Consider the following 19,697-nt stretch of genomic DNA (forward strand, 5'->3'; position numbering starts at 1 on the left):
CAGGATCGCGAAGTCAGCGTCAGCGATCCCTGCGCTGCTTCCTGCGCCGCGATCCCGCCCCTCCTCTGACATCAGAGGAGGGAAGGGACCATGGCGCGGGAAGCAGCGCAGGGATCGCTGACGCTGACTTCGCGATCCTGCTGCGGCTGCTTCATAGGTGGTGCGGGGAGGCCAGGGGGGCGAGCGGTCCTTCGGGGTGGGTCGGGGCATCAGGCCTTCAGGGTGGGGCGGGCGGGCAGGCAGGCAGGCTTTCAAGGGGGAGGGGGTGACAGGCAGGCAGGCCTTCAAGGGGGGAAAGGCAGGCAGGCAGGCCTTCAAGGGGGAGACAGGCCTATAAGGGGGGGACAGGCCTACAAGGGGGGGACAGGCCTTCGGGGGGGTGCAGGCCTTCGGGGGGTGCAGGCCTTCAAGGGGGGGACAGGCAGGCAGAAGGTTGTGCAGAAGGTGTGCGGAAGAAGGGGTAGTCTTATACGGCGAGTATATAACAAACTCTATATTTTAACTGTAAAAGTTGGGGGGTCGTCTTATACGCCCAGTCGTCTTATACGCCGGCAAATACGGTACTGCTGACAGACTCTTGATGGACAGACCATATTACCCCAGTGCTGTACAAACTGCACTGGTTGTCTGTGGATCAACATATTCATACATTCAAATTGCTGTAAATTTAGAATCTTAATCTTGTTTTTTAATCCATCTTTTATCTTTTAAACTGTTTGTACTGGGGCGTGGCTTGGACACGCATGAGGAAGGTCGGGTAGTAGAGGAGCTCCGTGGTGAAAGATTATTGAAAGATTTAAAAGTCACACAAAATTGCTAAATTTGAAAATTATTTGCGGAAAAGTATTAAGAAGAAGAGATGGCAACCGGAAAACAAAATAAAAATGATTTTACATTACCGGGAAGTAGTAATCAATTACCGGGAAGACGGATCAAGAGGCGATTGCTAAGAATGGCGATAGCGAGGTAATGAGGGAATTGAAGGAGATAAAGGAGATTGTTTTGAATACGGAAAAAGTGGTTAACAAATTGACTGAGGAGGTTTCGACATTAAATAAAAAAATGGAAATGCTGGAAATAAAGACAAATAACATAGAAGAGAGAATGATTGAGGTTGAAGCTGAAGTTAGTCTTGGAAAATCGGATAGGAAGAAAATTGATTTACTTACAAAAGAACTGGAAGATTGTGCTAATCGCCAGAGAAGGAGTAATTTACGTTTGCTAGGGCTACCGGAAGGGGTGGAAAAAGGAGATGCGGTATCCTTTATAGAAAATTTATTGCCTAAACTACTTCCGTTGAAATCAAAGTTTCCGGTTGAAGTAGAAAGAGCACATAGAGTCCCAACGAGAAGATTAGAAAAACAGAGGGGTCCTAGACCTTTAATTTTTAAATTGTTAAGGCATCAAAAGGTTATTGAAGTATTGAATTTGGCGAAACAAAATAAAAGCTTAAAATATCAAGATGTGTATATACATCTGGTCCCAGATTTTGCAAGAAACACTGCACTAAAAAGGAAAAGGTTTCTGGAACTAAGGCCCCAATTGAGAGAAATGGGCGCTAAATATGGGTTGGTTTACCCTTCGATAATGAAAGTTACTATGGTTAACAAATCTTTCAATTTTAATGAGCCAGATGAATTTAAAAAATTCATAAATGATCAAGAACAGCCAATGTCATCATAATTTTGGTTGGAGTATGTAAGAGTGAGGTATGGTGAAAAGAAGTAATTTGTTATTTTTGATAGCTGAAGCAATATAGGTATGAATGCAAAGGAAGTATGTTTATGGACTTGCATGATAGCGAGATGGAACATTTTTGAAAGTTATTCAAAATATTCATTTTCAACGGTCCTGATAATCAGATGAGAAAATGAGAGTAAACATTCCAAAGTAGAAGCCACTGATGTTCACGATATGAGATGGAGTTTGGATCTTCAGTAAGTTGGGTTGATTTGGTTAAAAAAAAAGAAGAGAATTGCACTGATGATAAGATCGATGTGAAGTTTGGAAATATTAAAAGTAAGAACTGTGGCAATAAAGGACAGTGAAGGAGTGGAGACTCGTTTTCACAGAAGTATCTTGAACAAGAACTGACAAAACTGAACACTACGTAGTTCCGAGAAACGAGCTGGTTGCCATGGTAAGGAAATGGCGTGTATTTAGTTCAAACATGCAATAGAATGAAGAGGAGTGCGGGATTATGGATCTGAAGGATAAGATTTTGTTTGCTGAACAGCGCTGAAGGTTTGATCAATTGGCATTTGATGAAAAGATTTGACTTATAAATGTGAAATTGGATACATTTGCCATCGGGTGAAGAGGAATGGATTATAAATTTGAGCATTGGTTCATATGGCCATCAGGTGAAGAGGAGTGGGAAATAAAAGTGAACTGCTGAATATAGGGCCATCGGGTGAAGAGGAATGGACTGTAAAAATGAATATTGGTTCATAAGGCCATCGGGTGAAGAGAAAAGGATATAAAAGTGAAGTGCTGAATATATGGCCATCAGGTGAAGAGGATTAGACTGTGAAATTAAACATTTGGTCGAATGCCATCGGGTGAAGAGGACTGGTCTATGAAAATGAATGTGTGTTCAAATACCATCGGGAGAAGAGGTTTGGAATGTAGGAAGGATCATTTGATTATATGGACTATGAGTAAAGGGAATTGGCTTATAAAGGTGAACAATTGTTATATTGAACATTTAAATGGAAGTTGGTTTGAAAATAGAGTACATTGTAATTCAGAAGGGAAAATATTCCATTTTTCAGGATAAGACAATTTTATATGCTTTGGATATCTAGTTATACAATAAATGTTATTGTAAGGAGATTTTATAGGGCAATATTATAAAAGATTGATGATTTAAAAAAAAAAAATTCATTGGAGTTTGAGAATTAATTGATTCTTAGGAAGAGATATGGATAGGAATAAAAATCATATATATGGGTTTGATTTTAATTCATGTTATATTAAAACTAAGATTGCAGATGAAACATTTGTTATATATTCTAGCATAATATGGGAAGAGGATGTCAAAGGGAAAGGTGATTAAAGGGAATTAGGATTAAATATACTTCTTTAATATAAATGAGATAAGAGGGTATTATAATTATTTGTGTGACTCATAATTAGATTGATGTTTCAATGATCTTTCTGGAGCGCTTTATGGCTTGATCTAATATGTGTGTTGCCAAGTTTACACAATTAATATATAAAGGGGGTGGGTGGGGGAGTGGGGGAGGGGAAGGGGATTTTAAGGATTTGAATGGTAAAATACTAGGGGGAAAATGGTTATTTGTCAAAGATGTGCTGATGTCTGATCAAAAAATTTATTATAAGGATATATGTCAAAAATTAATTAAGGAATTAGATGGGTATTAAAATCTTTTCTATTAATGTTAATGGTCTAAATCACCCAATTAAAAGGAAAAAAAATGTTAGCTTTTCTTCATAAACAGAATGCAGATGTATATTTCATTCAAGAGACGCATCTCTCAGGTTTGGAATCTAAGAAGCTATCAGGAGGTTGGGTATCTAAATGTTTATTTGCACCTGCTATAGGGAAAAAAGCTGGGGTAGCTATTCTTATAAATAGAAAATGTTCTGCTGATTTCAAATTAGTAAATTTTGATCCTTTAGGAAGATGGGTACATGTCATAATGGTTCTGGGGAATACAACTCTGGATTTATTTAATTTGTATGCTCCTAATTCGAATCAAATGGAGTTTTTTAAACAAATTCAAAAAATATTGTTACCACTGGCTGCCTCTAATTTAGTGGTAGCAGGAGATTTCAATGCGGTAATGGATCCGATTTTGGATAAGAGACCAAGTAGAATAATGAAATCGTTAGGTTTAGATAATTTGGTACAATCTTGTGATTTAGTAGATATATGGCGTATTCTTCATTTAATGATCAGGAATTTTCTTTTTGTTCTCAGGTCCATAAGTCTTTTTCACGTATTGATTATATTTTTGTTTCTAATAAGATAGCACAGAGGGTGATGAAAGCTGTTATTGATCCTATAGTAATGTCAGATCATGCTGGTGTGTGGATTGACTTTCAGTATAATGATTTAGAATATTCAAAATCAATTTGGAGATTTGATAATGCCTTACTTGCGGACTCGAACTTTCTAGAAGATCTTAAAGCAAAGATGAATGAATTTTTTCAAATTAACAATTCGGATAATATAAATATTGAGATATTATGGGATGCTTTTAAAGCAACAATGAGAGGAAATATTATTTCATATTCAGCATTTATTAAAAAACAAACTAAAAAACAATTTATTGATTTGGAAAAAGAAATAAAAGTTTTAGAAAATAAATTAATTGAGAAATGGGAATATGAGATATTACAAAAATTATTAAAAGTAAAAGCTAAGTATAATGAGATTTCTTCTCAATTTGTGATGACAGATATGTTCTCTCGGCAAGTTCAGTATTATGGTAATTCAAATAAGGCTGGAAGTTTATTAGCAAATTTTTTGAAGGCAAAAAAAAGGAAATCTAAAATTATTGCTATTAAGGATGTGCATGGCAATACACACACTAGCACTAAGGATATTTTGAAGCAGTTTCTTGATTTTTATAGGGATCTTTATTCTTCTGATTCTTATGATAACAAAGAAAAGGATGGGTTCGATTTTTTTAAAGTCATTTAATGGGCCAAATGTTCCGGATCATATAAAAAGAAGTTTAGAAGAACCTATATCAAGAACTAGAATCAGCATTGAAATCTCTTAGAGTTGGATCTGCTCCAGGTAGTGATGGATATACTGTTGAATTTTATAAATCATTTCAAAGTATTATTATACCATATTTATTAAATTTATATCAGTATCAAATGAATAATGGAAAGATATCTGGTACTATGGCTGATTCTGTGGTTATAGTCTTGCCAAAACCAAACAGGGATCCTACTTTTGATTTCAAACTACAGGCCTATTTCTTTGATAAATGTAGATGGCAAATTGGTTGCTAAAGTTTTAGCATTAAGATTGGCAAAAGCTCTTCCTTTTATTATTGATGTTCACCAAACAGGATTCATTGCTAAATGGCATTCATCAAATAATATTAGGTTAGCATTTCATTCTTTAAATTTAGCAAAAGATATTAAAGATCCAGCTTTTCTAGTGTCTTTGGATGCAGAAAAAGCATTTGATAGAGTGGAATGGTGTTTCATGTACCAAGCTTTGGAATGGTTTGGTATAGGCCCCGGTTTTATTAAAATGGTTCAGACATTGTATAGCTCTCCTGGGGCAAGTATATAAATAATAATTTATCAGATAGATTTAACTTGCTAAGGGGAGTTAGACAAGGTTGTCCTTTGTCCCCTTTACTTTTTGATGTTGTTCTTGAACCCTTATTAATTGCAATTAATCAAACTAAGGGGATAAAGGGAGTCCCATACTCTAACTGGGAATTTAAATTTTCTGCATATGCAGATGATATATTATTGTATTTAAGAGAACCGGGGACTACCATTCCATGTTTACTTAATCTTCTAGAAAAGTTTGGGAAATTTTCTGGATATAAAATTAATTGGAGTAAATCTGAAGTTCTTCCAATTAATGTTCATTGTACCAAAGGATTATTTGATTCATATTCATTCATATAGAAAGAGGAAGGTTTAAAATACTTAGGTATTATTATAAAAAATACAATTGATGACACAGTGAAAGAAAATGAAAAACTTTTATTAAGAAAGATTACAGAAATGTGTGAGCAATGGAATCCTTTACATCTCTCTGGGTGGGGAAGAGTTCAAACAATTAAAATGATGATATTGCCTGTGGTTTGTTATCAAATGAGTATGATACCAATATTTTTTCAGGGGTCATTTTATAAAAAGTTAAACAAGATTCTTACAAAATTTGTTTGGTTTGGGAAAAGACCCAGAATTGCTTTAGCATCATTACAAAGAATGATTATGGAGGGTGGGGTAAATTTTCCAAATTTTTATAGGTACCATCAAGCCTATATTCTAAGACAGGGTATGTATTGGATCCTCCCAGATCTCATGGAGAATGTACCTGATTGGTTATACTTGGAATGGCGACTCCTGTTCCCATTACATTTAGAACATGTAGTGAGCATAAAATTACCTAGGAAATACAAAGATAATAGGATATTACTTGATACCTGGAAGACTTTAAGATTTGTTAGTAACTTGTCACCAGATCCAATTGTAAAATCATGAAGTCAATCTATTTGGGTTAACCCCAGGATCAAAATTGGTGGATTCAAAATAGTTTGGAAGCAGTGGATAATAGCAGGCATACGGACATTGAATGATGTTATTTCAGATGGATCGCTGCTTAGTTTTTCACAATTGCAACATAAATTTGGATTAAATAAATCACAATATTTTAAATGGATGCAATTGAAGCAGGCTATTCAGGTAGGGTTCCCTGAATGGAAGGGTCTTAATTCTCAATATAGTCTGTAGGTCCTCTGCTTTCAGGCGGATTTTTTGGGACACCAAGCTGCAAAATGGTATAAAATTTTATTTGGAATTTTAAATAAAAAAAAGAAAACTGGACTTAAGGATATTTGGAGTATTGAGATTGGACAGGAGATGTCTGCATCTCAATGGCAAAGATTTTGGTCCTGGAGGTTAAGATCTACAAAATCAGCATCTATGAGTCAAACGTGGATGTTTTTGTTGCATAGAGTTTTATGGACCCCCTACACGTTTACAAAAATTAGATAGCACTAGATCCAATAGATGCTGGCATTGTAGATTAGAAGTGGGGACGTTAGATCATTTGATTTTTTTTTGTCCCTGTATAAATGCTTTTTGGAAACTAATTTGGCCCCAAATTAATAAGCTATTAGAAAATCATGTAGGACTCTCATATGATACTATATTATTTGGTACTGCAATGAAAACGAAGAGTCAGATTTCGGCAAATAATAATAAATTATTATTAATATTGACAGGGGTCGCCATGCAACAAATTACTCAAAATTGGAAAGATTATACTAAATTAAATTATACATTTTGGTGGAATTCAGTATGCCACATATATAAGATGGAAAAGATGATATCGTTACAACAAGGGAATATACATAATTTTAAAAAAATTTGGGAGCCATTGACTAGTTTTTCTAATGATCAGAGATCTTAGCACATCGGTAATATATAGATGGAATGGGTAGGGGGGAGTGAGGGAGGGAATAAGTATTATATGAATTAGGTTTCTTGATGAATAAGGGGGTATTTAATTCATTTTTAGATATGTTTGAAGGTATTTATTTACAAGTGTTTGAAGAAAATTGTTTTCTTATGTATAATTCACTTGTTGTAAGATTTATAAAATGAATAAAGAATTTAAAAAAAAAAAAATAAACTGTTTGTACTTCTCAATATAATTAATACTTTATTATGAAGAACTTTTAGAAGTTTTTAATCCGATGTATGCATTTGTATTGCTTATATTCAAGTTTCAAGTTTAATGGTTTTTTTGATTAATCGCTTAATCGTATTTCTAAGCGATGAACAATTTAAAATTACAATAACTGGGAGACAATACAATACAAAACTATGTATAACGACATAAGGGATTAAAAGTTTAACTTAACAGACTCATAAACACAAGGAAAGAAGGGAGGTGAAATACAAAATCAGTATAGAAAAGTAGAACAAAAAGGGAAAAGTACAAAAAGGGAAACAAATAAAAGCTATAATATGATACAATAAAAATAATTTGACCTACGAACTGTTTGGTTAATTACCAAAGGCATCTCTAAAGAGAAATGTTTTTAAATTACTTTTGAATTTCTCCAGATTACGCTCTTCCCTTAAGTAAGTGGGAAGGGCGTTCCAAGTTTGAGGTGCGGTAACAGAGAAAATAAATTGCCGTCTTGTGTTAATAACCTTAAGAGATGGAATTGTTAGTAAATTCTGTTCATTGGATCTCAATGTTCTATTTAGAGAATAAGGAATTAATAATTGATTTGTATGTACTGTGTTTGACTGTTGTAAACCGCCTAGAATTTTCAGGTATGCGGTATATAAAAATAAATTATTATTATTATTTAAAGCATGGCATGTAAAGTTTCCAGTGTATTTGTCAAATAAGTAATGTAGATATTGTCCACAGAGATCTCTATGTTCCTCTCAAAAGGAAAGTCTTTGTCAGGTCAAACTTGCTTCAACGAGAAGTTGAGTTTTTTTCCTGTTGGCCCTGCCTTGTGGAATTCCTTGTTTGGCAAGTTTTTTATGGTATTTCCTATCTAGCTTTTAGGAAGTTATTGAAGAGTTTTGTTTCAGCAATATTATGGTACTACAGATGTTGAAGAAGGAATTATGACATAGACCACTAAAAGGAGCTTTGATTTGATGATTTATTCTGAAGATTGCTACTGCAGTAATATTGTATGTAGATATAATTGTAATATGCTGTATAAGGATGTACAGTACTTTGTATATGGATATTTTTTAATTTACACCGCTTAATACCAATGTCAACAGAGGTTAATCAAGAATAATAAATCCAATCCAATGTCCCACATTGCTTAGTATCTGCTCTTTTATTACTACAAAAACAACTATTCCCTTTCTCCACATAAAAGTAGCTGATGATTTTTAATATGTCTAGCAAATACAATAACTAGCCCAAGGCTACAGGACATAGAATTTTTCATACTGACAATCTCTTTATGGTTCTGGAGATATACAGTAAAGCTGATTAGATCAAACAATGTGTGAAATTATTTAAGAAAATACCAGTTTTAAAATCCTATCAGATTCAATTAGCTTCAAAGTTTTTATTTACTTGTTAATCTGATTTAATACTTATTAATTAAAGCATACATACTGGAGTGCTCAGTTTTACAAGGCTCAGGAAACACAAATTAGGTTGCAGTTGAAATCGTTTCAACTCTGGGAACTTATTCTGCTTACTCAGACATTACTACACAACTATACTTTACAGTACTGCTGCTCTTATTCTTTTCCCATATTTATTTAGAACTAGATAATTACCCGGCATTGCCCGGATATTTATTTATCCCAATTATCTGTCATTTTCGATAATTTTTATGTCACCCCTTCCCACCCCCACAGTATTTTTCCCCAGATAGTAAGTGATATGAAATTTATATTGATTGTAACCTTTAAATAATTTCCCTGGTGTTTCGATACTGTATTTATAAATTATTTAATTTAAATGTTTTAAGCTATGTATTAAAAACTTAATATAAAAAATTGTATGTCTGTGTATTATGTTACCCATTTTTTTATATTTTTAACTATTTGTACATCGCCTAGAATGTTGAATAGGCGATTAATCAAACTATATAATAAACTTGGAAACTTGATATGTTTACCAAGTTTGGTTGAAATCTGTCCATGCGTTTCACACACACAAATACATCCGATTATCTAATAAATCATTACAAATTTGGAGTTGTGCTCATGACTTGAAATTTTAAGTAGAACAAGGAATTAGTGTGATCCTCTACATACTCCTGCTAGGGCCCTTAGATTTATTAATCAGAACTTACTTACAGTCCCCTCAATCAAGGACTTATACTATACTAGAAACACTATATTTTCCACTGTTGTGCCCTCGCTCTGGAATACAATGCCACCTCACCTCCATTCTGAAAATTTTCTAAATTGGCTGCATCGGTTTATCCTTAAGAAAATCTTCCAACTAGACTGGGTCTAGAAACACATATCTATCACTTGCTTATGATATATGGAAATTTGAAAAAAAAAAAAAAAAAGGTTGCACCCAACACTAAAACCCTAGGTTTAAGCAGTAGGAATTGCTGCCTCTTTAACTGAGTCTGTTTAGATACATCAGAAAAATAGAAACTTGGACACAAAACAGAATTTGTTTCCTCATAAAATCACCTGATTCTCTAGTTCTGATTTGAACACTACCAACAAAGTAGCATGTTTTCTTATTGTATCTTTAGATGACTCAAAAAACCGAGATAATTTACTCTTACAAGTCTGGGAGAATGTTTAGTTGACAAGTAAAATATGCCACATGTTTATTTGTGTGCCATATGTTATATATTTGGTTTAATTAATTTGTTTCCTAGCGGCAGCACTAGCGGGCTAAATGATGTGAACTAGATCATTGTTATAATTTTCTTTGCACTTTATTTTATAAGCATTTTATGCTGATATGAAATGGATGTACCTTTATGTTTGTTATTTAAATTGTAACAAATGTATAAAAGAATTAGTTTTTAAAAAAATTTCTTTTCAAAGACGCCTATCTAAACTTCAATTGAGAAACCGAAAAAAAAGGGGAAGCAAAAACTGATAAACAGAGAAATGCTTTTAAGAAGCGACACTCCCCTTTCTCTTCCGTTTTATCCTTCCCTTTTTTTCCTAACTTTTTATTTATTTACATAATGTAATTAAAAACCTTCCTTTCCCCTTCCCTCCTCTCGTCACCCACCCGTCTCAATTATATCCTTGTCATGTCATCAACTTTCCCCATTCTCTTTTTTTCTTATCTTTTTATGCAATTTTAAATATCTTAAATATTTTTTTACATTTTTATTATTGTAAACCGACCAGATACTTGTGATGGTCGGTATATCAAATTACAAATAAACTTGAACCCATCTAAATGATAAAAACCAGCATCAATAACAGAGAAGGGGAAATTATGTTCTACCTGATAATTTTCTTTTCTTTAGTCAGTCACATTGTTCTACAAGGTTAGGTGTTATCCCTTCCTATCAGCACATGGAGAGACACCCTGGAACATAGAAACATGATGGCAGATAAAGGTCAAATGGCCCATCTAGTCTGCCCATCCACAGTAACCATTATCTCTTTCTCTCTCTATCCCTATCTCTGTCTATGAATTCAGACACAATCTCTGTCTCCACCACCTCTTCTGGGAGACTGTTCCATGCATCTACCACCATTTCTGTAAAAAAAAGTATTTCCTTAGATTACTCCGGAGCCTATCACCTCTTAACTTCATCCTATGCCCTCTCATTGCAGAGTTTCCTTTCAAATGAAAGAGAACTCAACTCACGTGTATTTACATTACATAGGTATTTAAATGTCTCTATTATATCTCCCCTCTCCCACCTTTCCTCCAAAGTATACAGATTGAGATCTTTAAGTCTGTCCCCATATGTCTTATGATGAAAACCACATACCATTTTAGTAGCCTTCCTCTGGACTGACTCCATCCTTTTTATATCTTTTTGAAGGTGCGACTCCAGAATTGTACACAATATTCTAAATGAGGTCTCACCAAAGTCTTATACAGGGGCATCAATACCTCCTTTTTCCTACTAGCCATACCTTTCCCTATGCAACCTAGCATCCTTCTAGCTTTCGCCGTAACCTATTCAACCTGTTTGGCCACCTTAAGATCATCACATACAATCACACCCAAGTCCTGCTCTTCTGTCGTGCACATAAGTTCTTCATCCCCTAATTGTACCGTTCCCTTGGGTTTTTGCAGCCCAAATGCATGACCTTGCATTTCTTAGCATTAAATTTTAGCTGCCACAATTTCAGACCATTCTTCAAGCTTCGCCAGGTCTTTCTTCATGTTATTCACACCATTTAGCTTGTCTACTCTATTTCAGATTTTGGTTATCATCTGCAAAGAGGCAAATCTTACCCGATAACCCTTCAGCAATATCATTTATAAAGATGTTAAAAAGAACAGGCCCAAGAACAGAACCTTGAGGCACACCACTGGTAACATCCCTTTCCTCAGAGCGATCTCCATTGATCACTACTCTCTGTCGCCTTCCACTCAACCAGTTCCTGACCCAGCCCGTCACTTTGGGACCCATCCCGAGGGCACTCAGTTTATTTATTAGACGTCTGTGTGGAACACTGTCAAAGGTTTTGTTAAAATCTAAATACACCACATCTAGCACACATCCTCTATCCAATTCTCTGGTCACCCAGTCAAAGAAATTGATCAGATTTGTCTGACAATACCTACTTCTAGTGAATCCATGTTGCCTCCAGTCCTGTAATCCACAGGATTCCAGAAACTTGACTATTCTCTGTTTTAAAAGCATTTCCATTAATTTGCTTACCACAGAAGTCAGACTTACCGGTCTGTAATTCCCTACTTCCTGCTGGAGGGGAAGAGCAGGAAGAGGAAGAGTTCTTGCATGCCTTTTCGAATTAAGAGAGGAGGAGGTAAAGAAGTTTCTACGAGAGGAAAAATCTAATTTAACAGAACCTTTGTTTAATGAGGAATGGATGGCTAAGCTTACATATATGGCAGACATCTTTAACCTTCTTAATGAACTTAATATTTCCTTTCAGGGATCTTGTACAAATATTTTTACATTGAGAAATAAAATGGAAGCTGGCTCTTTGGGAAGGTCAAGTACGGCTTCTACAATATGGAATTCCTTGCCACTTCATATTAGGGCGGTAAAAAATTTAGACAAATTTAAGGGAAATCTAAAGAGCTACCTCTTCCGAGATGCTTACAACTGCTGAATAGACTTAGAAATAGCCAAGTAATCTTCATTCTCCTGCTTCCTCATTATGTTTTCTTTACTTTTAAATTGTAGTTCCCCACATAGGGAGAAATTGGATGAGATGAGCCACTACTGCAGGGATTGACAGAGAAGTGAGGTGACTTCAAGTTAATGGGAGATGGAATCTGTGGCCTGAGACCATTACGAGGCAAGTGTCCACTGAGGATCCCTGAGATGTAGATGGGTAAATTGGGTAAAATGTATTGTGGATGCCATGTGACCCAACAGATGCTGCTTTTTTTTTTTTTTTTTAATCTTTATTGATTTTACAATCTTAATAGTCAATATAAGCACATTTATCTTTCAAATAAACATAACCCAATTTCTCCCCCTACCCTCCCACCTAATAATAATTTAATAAAACACAAAAACATAGATTTCCCCAATAACCTTAACATATTAGCCATATCCTTCCATCCTCCCACCCATCCCAAGTGTAAATATTTAAAAATCAAATTATGACAAACTGGAGCAAAGATTTGCCCACCAGAAAGAAAAATTTAAACGATCATAATTCTTCCAGTTTCGGGTTATCATCTGGATGGCTATCCCAGTCATTATAAGGAAAAGACAGCCTTTATATTGATCCATAGGGGACTTAACATGTAATAATGTTCCACAAATGACCACTTCATACATTAGTGGAATTGATGATTCCAAAATGTTATTAATTCTACCCCATATTGACCTCCAAAAGTTAAGTATCAAAGGACAATAGAACAACAGATGATCCAGCGACCCAACAGATTCGTAATTTGGCTTGCTATGATGGTTTAGTAAGTAGAGACTTGGTTGTAAAGGAGAAATAAAGTGTCAAGTTTCTGCTGAAGGAGGTAGGTACAAGTGAGTCGTGTTCAGAAGAAACTTGAAAAGCTTTTTATTTAAAGATGCATTTAATGTATAACATCTGGTAATTAGGTTCTTACCTGCCATATCCATCTTTTTTGCCTTTACTACTTTGGACATCTACATCTTTATCTTCCTCTACCCTGATATTTTTACCCTAATGTGTGCTTTCCTATCACCACTGTATTTCTCCTTTTTCACCTTTCCCTATCACTACTGTAATTCTCAGTCTGTTTGTTCGTATTCATATATTGTATTTTTTTAATATGTCTGTAAGTATTATTCTCTGTACCTATTTTAATTATTGTATATTGATTAGAAATCGAATAAGCGATTTAATCGAATTTTAAATAAAACTTGAAACTTGAACACTCCTACGAATTCCAGGGTCTGTGTTGGTTGGAGGTTCGGTTTTCAGGTAGTTGACCGCAAATCCCAAAAGCTCCAAGAGATGGATGGTTAAGTTCATTGCTATCTGAGCAGCTTGAGGTGAGGATGCCTTTATCAACCAGTTATCTAGATAAGGAAATACATGAAAGTCATAAGAGCAAAGTGATGCAGCTACTACAACCAAACACTTTATGAATATTCTGGGTGCTGATGCTAAGCCAAAGGGTAGCACCCTGTACTGGAGATGATGAGGTTCTATTTGAAAGTGAAGGTATTTTCTGTAGGCTGGAAGAATGGGGATATTCTTGTATGCTTCTTTGAGATCCAGAGAGCAAAGCCAGTTATCCTTCTCTAAGAGGGGATAGAGTGCCTAGGGATAGCATGCAAAACTTTTCTTTGACTAAATAATTGTTGAGGGCTTGAATATCGAGAATCAGGCACAGGCCCGTTGTCTTCTTTAGTATGAGGAAATATTTTGAGTAGAACCCCCAGGCCCCTCTGCTGAAGGAAGAACTGGTTTGATGGAATTCAGCTGCAGGAGGGCCAAGAATTCTTGTTGAAGAAAGTAGGTATGCTGTGAGTTGAAAGAGTACTCTCTTGGAGGTTTGTTTGGAGGCTCTTCACAAAGATGCAGAGCGTATCCCTCCTTTATCACTTGTAATACCCAGTTGTCTGTTGTGATGAATCTAATGATGGTGGCAATGGGTTAAATGACCTCCAATAGGATGAGGAGGAGGTTGAGACAGCAGAACAGTGGCTAGGCTCTAGATGAGAATGTCAAAAAGACTGAGTGGATTTTTGATGATTCCGAGACTAAGGTTTTCGAGATTGTTGTTGCCTGGGGCGCTTTTGTGTAGGAGCCCTGGAAGTAAAAGTTGGTTGAGTATAATGCTGCTTGTAAAATGATGGCTGATATCTAAGGTTGCTGCATTTCTTAGAAGCTTGAAATTTCAAAGATTTTGCAGTGGAGAGAGTTGCCATTTTTTGCATGGCTTCTTCGATTTTGTCTCCAAATAGCTCATCGCCGGTTTTGTACATTAGGGTCAAGATCAGAAATTTGCAACCAGGCTTTGTGATGCATGGTGATATGACAGTGCTGAAGCCCTAGAGATGACATCAAATGCATCAAACACTGATCTGGTCATGAATTTTCTAGTTTCAAGCAAATTATGTGTAATATCTTGAAATTGCTCTAGTAAATCACCAGGAATGTATTGTTCATAACTAAGCACTATTGCTCTAATCGTTTTTAAGTAAAAAATCATATAAAAATTGTAGCTAAGGATACGACTTGTTAACATGGTATTTGGTAGAGTTGGTGAATTTGTCCAGGATTTGGCCCTCTCTCCCACATGGAGCACTGCCATATGTCCTAATACTGGATGATTTTTTTTTTTAGGGTGGACTCAACTAAGAAAATGTGAGGTATTAAAAGATTTGGTACCGGAGTCCCTGGTGGAGAGATGCTTGGGCTGGGACAGTACCGATGGAGCCTAGGGAGGTACAGGGGCTGGTTGTGCTTGCAATATAAGTGCCAACTCCCTCTGAAGTAGCTCTCTGATTTGCTCCTGTAAAGAATGCACCAGTACCGCAGATGTTGTCAGTTCAATCGATGCCACCGGTGCTGCAGTTCATCAAGGCATTGGTGACCTCGATGACAATGCATGCCTCCAAGACACTAACTGCAGAAAAGGAGACCTCGACATCTTGCATCAGCATTTGGCATGCATCGACTTATACGATGCTTGAGAAGACGCCGATGTATGAGTGGAAGGTGAAGTATAAGAATGCTTCTTAGCATTTTTAAAGAAGTCAATGGTACCGTCAAGAGTAAACACTGAGCATGGTGCTAGTGTCGATGCCTCTGTGGAATGATTTTTAGGCTTCGGTGGCTAAGACATGGTCGATGTTGAAGGGGATGTGAAAAGCTTCTCCTGCTGCAGAAGCTCAGCCTTCAGAGAGCGCAGACAAGAATCGACCCGGTGCTCAGGACCAAGACATTGAAAGCACCAGCTGTGTGAGTCAGTGATGGAAAGGCCCTGTTGCACATAGTACACTTTTTAAACCTGCTAGAAGGCTTGGACATTGATGGTAAAATTAGCCACAGTGAGGTCGAAGGACTCAATTTTACTGGAGGTCAAGTAATTCGGAGTCTGAAAACCAGTTGATGCAGCCAGCCTGTGAAGAGGCCAAAAGAGGTCCGAAGGCCGCAAAAACGGAAAAGAGAATATTTAAATAATTTGAAAGAAAAACAATTAAATAAAAGAATGAAGAAAATAATCAGAAAATTCAATGGGAAGGATATTAAAAATGTATATCTTCGCTCCAGGATTGGACAGGGGTGTTTTAAAAAGGGACAGGGGTTAAAAAAGGTTGTTTTTAATTTTTGTTTCAGTGTTCTGCATACTGGAGGTTGCTCCCTGCTCTAGGAGGGGGTGGGGGTTCATGCTGATATTCTTGATTATTGTTCCAGTTTTGTTTGGGACTTGTTTCTGTTTTGGGCTATGCCCCATTTGTAATTTATTTTGGAAACCAATAAAAAATGTTGTACCATAAAAAAGGGAGGGGGGATTAAAAAAAGGTACTGAGCGGCAGGTTACAGGACAGGGCAGTACAGCGGGACAGGGTACAGAACCTGGCAAGGAATGTAGGGTTGGGTGCAGAGCCTGGCAGGGAGAATTTGGTTCAGAATTTTTTTTGTTTTCCTTCTCTAAATTTAGGGTGTGTCTTATGGTCAGGTGCGTCTTATGGAGCAAAAAAATACGGTACATCAGTAGCAGAAACAAAATTATTTTTCATATGATTATTTTGTTTAATCATTCCCACCATAAGCAATTCCCTAGAACCTTATTTGTCCTGTTTGTCTGTAGTAGTAGTAGTACATTTTTCCAAGTTAATTATAAATGAAAAATGAAATACTGATCTCTGATATGTTAATGCACTAGTGCTCATACAAACCAGCTGAAGATCCCAATCCATACCGGATCATGCACACACAAACAGGGAGGAAAGCAGTCAGCCCCGATACTGGAAAAACCACCATGAAGCCACTCAGCCTGCACTCAAGGCCACTGCGGACAAATCTGGGGCATGCCTTGCTCCCAAGGGAACAGTCTCTGAGCTCCCAAACTGTTAGTGCAGGCTGTCCAAATGGGTGCACTGCAAAGCAGTCTGCCCCTTGGAAGCAGACTCTTGACCTCTTGTATGAGGAAAGACTAAAAAAGTTAGGGCGCTTCAGCTTGGAAAAGAGAAGGCTGAGGGGAGATATGATTGATGTCTACAAAATCCTGAGTGGAATAGAACAGGTACACGTGGATCGATTTTTCACTCCGTCAAAAATTACAAAGACTAGATGACACTCGATGAAACTGCAGGGAAATACTTTTAAACCCAATAGAAGGAAATATTTTTTTGCTCAGAGAATTGTTAAGCTCTGGAAGCAGATAGCATAGCTGGTTTTAAGAAAGGTTTGGACAAATTCCTGGAGGTAAAGTCCATAGTCTGTTTTTAAGACATGGGGGAAGCCTCTGCTTGGCCTGGATCGGTAGCATGGAATGTTGCTACTCTTTGGGTTTTGGCAAGGTACCTGGATTGGCCACTGTGAGAATGGACTACTGGGCTTGATAGACCATTGGTCTGACCCAGTAAGACTATTCTTATGTTCTCAGAGTCTGCGCTCTCTTGCAGCCAGAGCTGTCGCACAAGAGGGGTCCTCTGCAGCACTGAAAAGCCACGCAAATGGTTAGCGAAGGAGAAATTAGGTTCTTACCTGCTAATTTTCTTTGTTTTAAACTCCAGACCGGACCAGTTCACTGATGGGTAATAGCTCACCATGACCAGCAGGTGGAGACTGAGACAAAACCTTTTGGCTGTAATACAAGTAGATGTACTTCCCCCTAATATATTCAGTCTGCTGAATAGCCAAACAGAACTAAGAAATACTAAGTATAACAGTAACAACACTCCGAACAAGAGTAACAACTAATATAGAACAATACTGTTGGAAATTGCATAGAAAAAGCCCCTTCATCAAATGTCCCCACAGCTCACCAGCTACACCAGCTGAGCCAAAGTGCTGTTCTTTTTAATTTCCCTGATCCTAGAAAATTACTAGAACCCGCAGAAAAAAAACACACACTTCACGTGAATCCCGAAAGAACGACAGACAGAAAGACAGGATGGGGACTGGGCCGGTCTGGAGAGTCATAAAAAAAAAAAAAAAAGAAAATTAGCAGATAAGAACCTAATTTCTCCTTCTTTAGCAATTCTCCAGACTGGCCCAGTTCACTGATAGGATGTACCAAAGCAGTACCCATCGTGGGTGGGAACCCCGGAGGGACGCCACCAGAACATGCTCACCGAACACCGCGTCCCGATGCACCTGAATGTCCACACAGTACTGTCGAAAAAGGATCGCAGAGAAGACCAAACTGCAGCTGTACAGATATCCACTGGAGGTACAAGCGAAGACTTGGCCCAAGAAGCTGCCTGACCCTGAGTGGAAAGAGCCTTGAGAAATTCCAGAACAGGTTTCTTTTGAAGAAGATATGTGGAAGCGATAGTCTGCTTGGACATTCTCCACTCCAGCTATGTGGAAAGTCGAGATGTCCAGAAAATGAGTCTTTGCCCAAACCATGAGCAGAGCAGCCTCCTGCTCCACCAGACGACTCCTGGTTCCCCACTGACAATTGACGTAGTGGTTATTCCATGTCAAGTGGACCAGGAGCCCACACTCGACCCCCCCCTTGAAATCCAACCAAATCTCACAGGGGTGTTGTCTAGGGTCTCAAATGAAACTGCAAAAATTTTTGGATCTATCTCAATTTGGTCAGGAGCTAGGGGTGGTTGAACAAAAGCAATCGATCCATTCCCATGCCTCGTGTGACCTAAAATGCCAACTTTGCTTAAGCACTGCGGCAGAAGGAAACTACCTAGGAGTCTGAAATTTTGTAGTTTGGTACAATGGGGAAAGTTGCTTTGATACGAGCACTTTACTTTACGAGCATGCTTCTGGAACGAATTATGCTCGCAAACCAATGTTCCATTATACAGTCAACTGAAGGTTTTCCTTCAGACCGGCACTGCCTCAGGATTTTTTTTTTGTCCGAACAGACTCCACTAGCTCTCTAAGTGATATGCCTTGCCGGTTTCGGTGGCAAGGCTTACAGCTGAGGCACCTCTACAAAATTTTGGGGAGGTGGAAGAAATGGGGGGACTCAACTCATGACCCATTGATGTGACACCCCCCAAGGTTGGACAGACCCCCCAATAGGGTCCTCCCAAGCTCAGTCCAGCACCAGATAGGTACAAGAAGGCCACTAAACAACTTCCAATAGGCCTACACTAACCCAAGGAAGACTGACAACAGCTTACCACACCTGCTTGTAGACTGAGAACAGACTGAATATATTAGGGGAAAGCACAGCTACTTGTATTACAGCCAAAAGGTTTTGTTTCAGTCTCCACCTACTGGTCCAGGTGAGCTATTACCCATCAGTGAACTGGGCCGGTCTGGAGAGTTGCTAAAGAAGACTGAATTTAAATGAAAAGAAACACGAGTAGAAAAGACAAGCTCCTACCATCTCGTTAGTAGAGAGATAACTGAGGAATTGGAGGACAGCCCAGAAGGATGGGAGGCGGAACAATGAAGCGCACTACAAGAATTCTCATGAGACAGGATCGACTACCCACACGTTCAGGAATGGAGTGTCCTGTCACACTAGAAACAAAATTATTATTTTTCATTATTATTTTTTGTTTAATCATTCCCACCATAAGCAGTTCCTTAATACCTTATTTGTCCTCTTTGTCTGTAGTAGTAGTAGTAGATTTTTCCAGATCAATTAGAAATGAAAAAGGAAATACTGAACCCCAATATATTAATGCACTAGTGCTCATACCAGTTTTTGAATCAGTTTTCAGGATATATGCATGAAATGTATCCATATA

General features: G+C 37.4%; 1 protein-coding gene across 5 annotated transcripts in view; it reads right to left on the minus strand.

Annotated features, from left to right (window-relative positions):
- Window positions 1-19,697, minus strand: part of SPEN (spen family transcriptional repressor) — a 192,989-nt gene that overhangs the window by 134,480 nt on the left and 38,812 nt on the right. The window lies entirely within an intron of this gene.

Source organism: Geotrypetes seraphini, chromosome 15 (assembly GCF_902459505.1).
Source record: "Geotrypetes seraphini chromosome 15, aGeoSer1.1, whole genome shotgun sequence".
Taxonomy (NCBI): domain Eukaryota; kingdom Metazoa; phylum Chordata; class Amphibia; order Gymnophiona; family Dermophiidae; genus Geotrypetes; species Geotrypetes seraphini.